The sequence below is a fragment of the Mus caroli genome, chromosome 9 (genome assembly GCF_900094665.2).
Source record: "Mus caroli chromosome 9, CAROLI_EIJ_v1.1, whole genome shotgun sequence".
Classification (NCBI taxonomy): Eukaryota; Metazoa; Chordata; class Mammalia; order Rodentia; family Muridae; genus Mus; species Mus caroli.
In genome coordinates this window covers 95,276,607-95,280,120 of record NC_034578.1, presented here as the reverse complement: position 1 = coordinate 95,280,120, position 3,514 = coordinate 95,276,607, and the positions used below count along the sequence as shown (strand labels likewise).

At 42.4% G+C, this 3,514-nt stretch overlaps 1 non-coding gene across 1 annotated transcript; it reads left to right on the top strand.

Annotated features, from left to right (window-relative positions):
* Positions 1-3,043: 3,043 nt before the first annotated feature.
* Positions 3,044-3,175, top strand: LOC115032039. Its single transcript, XR_003837686.1, has one exon. It is a non-coding gene; the product is annotated as a small nucleolar RNA SNORA17 (small nucleolar RNA).
* The last annotated feature ends 339 nt before the right edge of the window (positions 3,176-3,514 follow it).

The window sequence follows — 3,514 nt, the reverse complement described above, 5'->3', positions numbered from 1 at the left end:
TAGATAGATAGATAGATAGATAGATAGATAGTGCAAACACACATGCATGCATACATATATTTTAGTTAAAAGGAGCATACAAAAACGTTTCTCAACAAAATTTCCTACATCCTGTGTTTCATTGATTCTAGTCCCATGGAATTGCTAAAAGCACTCAGTTTCCTCCTCTTCCTATAAATACTTGTTTATGGTTTAATTGCGGTTCAAGTCTGTGGACACTTCACAGGCAGTGGCATGCACTCCCCACTGTATCAAAGCAGCAGGCTTTGGCATCATTCAGGATCATGGCCTATATCTGAATATTCACTAAGGGCTGCAAACGAAGGATGCCCCATGTCCAATTAGCTGACGTTCTTCCAAACACAGCTGATCACTACTGTTTTCCAGTAGGAACCGCTTGTATAGGGAAATCCAAACAAATGCTACGTTCTCCCCAATTGAAGGATTTTTAGGATAGTGAACTATAATACTCACATTAAACATCACTGTAAGGCATACTTCTAATATCATTATTAGCTCACGGGTTTTAATAAACATAGTCTATTTCAGATTTGAGTCTCCTTTGATGGTCACATGGTCTCACTGTTGGCCAGAGAAAATGAGAGCCTTTAACTAGATATCAAGATCCTATTGTTGTGGCCCGGTTTGTCTTGGGTAGGGTCTTTGTTATCTATTGTGGCAGATGTTCCAGGATCATTGTGTCTATTTTCTGCCCCAGATCTGGATTCAGCCATTCTTCCATAAGCATTAGTTCTGTGCAGTGAAATGACTGTTGGAGAAATGTATTTTCTAACAGACAGCTTGGAAATAAGATGGTTAGTTATCCAGTCATTTCAGGATGCTAGAAACAGAAGCTGTTTCAGAAGAGAAGCATGGGGGGGGCAGAGAGAAGGGAAGAAATGAAGACCTAGAACACACTTGCTTGCAAAAATCTAGTGTGATGCATTTTCATGATAGTAAGCTTTTAACTAGACTGGGTGAGAAGGAACTGGCAGACGTGAGAGGTGCTGTGGAAGGGAATGTGCAGGATGAAGCTCTAACTACAGAAGACATCAAAAGTCACACCTTACGCTCAATGCATTGTGCTTCCTCAACTTCCAGAAAAAAAAACAGAGCCCAGTTCCCAGCACCCATGTGAGAGGTGAGGCTCACAACATTGTAACTCAAGTGCCATAAGAGCTAATACCTTTTCCTGGCATCCATACATGCTTACACACACACACACACACACACACACACACACACACAGAGAGACAGACAGACAGACAGACAGACAGACACACATACATAGAGACAGACAGACAGACACACACACACACACACACACACACTTTTAAATCCAGAAAGAAAAACAGAATATTTGGACAAAACTATGAAAGAACTGAATAGTAAGCAAAAGCTTTTGCCCCTTCCCAAACACCTGGAGGCAGGAGAGTGGGTCCTGTGAAATAAAGGATAGATGCTGGTTGGCCACTGTATCCCCAGTGACTAAAAGAGGACCTGGCACACACTGAGCATCAATGGACATCTGCTAAATAAACAATCTAAATGACCACAAATCGTCTCAAAGATAGGAATTACTACCTGGAGGCAGGTGAGTATATTTTCTAAATTAAAATGAGAGAAGAAAGAAAAGTGGGGAGGAAATGACAAGAGAAAGGGATCAATCGCTTTATAAAAGGAGAAGAAACTATCTTAGGTTTAAAAAAAATCATTAGAGGCTGGAGAGATGGCTCAGCTGTTCTTCCAGAGGTCCTGAGTTCAATTCCCAGCAACCACATGGTGGCTCACAACCCTCTGTAATGAGATCTCATGCCCTCTTCTGGTGTGTCTGAAGTCAGCGACAGTGTATTCATATTCAAAAAATGAGTAAATCTTTGTTTTAAAAAATTCATTAAATTTAATTCCATAGTATATTGTGATAATATAGAGTGTGTCCCCAGAGGGTAGGGAGAGTTTATGACGCTAGGTGAGAACAGGGTGAGATCATCTCAGTAAATGCAGAGTAAGGTTTGAAGAAACAACTTTTTCAGGGGCAAAGATCATTTATTCCACTGAGACATAGCATCCATGTCTAAAATAAACAGTATATTAAAGGGTAAGGCATTGGAAGAGGTCTCTTTAAGACAAAAACAAGGCAAAAGGCCTTTGTTGCTACTCCTACCTACCATTGTCTTGAATGCCAGCAACTTAACTGTACATGCAGAGAAGAGTTGAGAAGAGGAAACGACACCCCCCTCCAACAAGAGAATTCAGCGGTCCTCGAGGCAGGGCATGGTACCCAAGCGATTACCTGGCACACATCAGGTCCTGGGTGTGAATAGTAGCACTTCAAATGAAGAGACCCCAGCAGGCTCACCAGAGACAAAGTGTATATAGAAAAATCAATAGAGAATCTATGCAGAAATCATTTACTAGAGAACATAATAGGGCAACAGCTCACCCACAGTGTCAAAATATAAAAGTCTATAGCAAGAGCCTTGGAACAAATAGCATATTTTTGTGGAAGAAAACCTGAAATACAAGGAAAATTAAAAACTCACACTGAAGGACCCAGAATGTGGAAGAAAACCTGAAATATTATTGAAATTCATGAAAGCAGATCTGAAGGAATAGAGACTTTCTACAGTCACGGGAGAGAAGCATCCATCTCATAAAGATGGCATGTCTTCCCTGAAGTAACTCATACATTAAATGTAATTCTGATCAATGCCTAATCAATATCCCAACGGAAGTTTTACGTAGTAGAAAAGAGGAAGTCTTATTTAGCAGGTGGTGACAAAAGTCTCATTAAATTCACAGGGAAGCATAAAGACTGGAGAAGAGGGACAGAGTAGGTAGAGGATGGGCCACCAAGGCCCGGGCATAGAGAGAAGTCATTATCCCACAAGATTTCAGACTTTCTACAAAGCCATAGTAACTAAGAATGATGGGTTCTGGTACCACTATGGAGAAGACACCAGTTAGCATTGTATCCCGGAGCAAATTCCTAAGAACAATGCCCAGTCCCATCTGGGAATTCAGTTTTAAAACATCTACATCGTCTGCCCCTAGAGGCATGGCAGGTGTGGCTGCTGTGTCACATGTGCGTCAGTAGGTGGCAGAGAGGAGAGAAGCTATGCCTGCGCTCAGTATTCTGACCTGTGGACATCGGAATGATGCCTAACATCCCCTGAAAAAGCAAGCCTAGGTCAACACACCATTCTGGTCCCAGGCAGGTCTCAGGGGACAGACCATACTGGAGATGATCCCTGCCTGGTGTCATAACATACAACTGGGGCATAACACTGAGACACCCCCAGATACTCAGAGACCCCATGCACCACTAAAAGGAACAAGTCAGGGGTGGTGAAATGGAAGAGAAAGAGAAACAGAAGGATGTGGGCACAATGAAGAGAGGCAGAACTGGAGACTTGGGCGTAGTTAAGAACAGCCCAATTTGAGTAGCCAGTGATGCCACAGGGGACCATCATGGGATTCTGACCTATGCTGCCACAGAGTCTCACATCTGGGT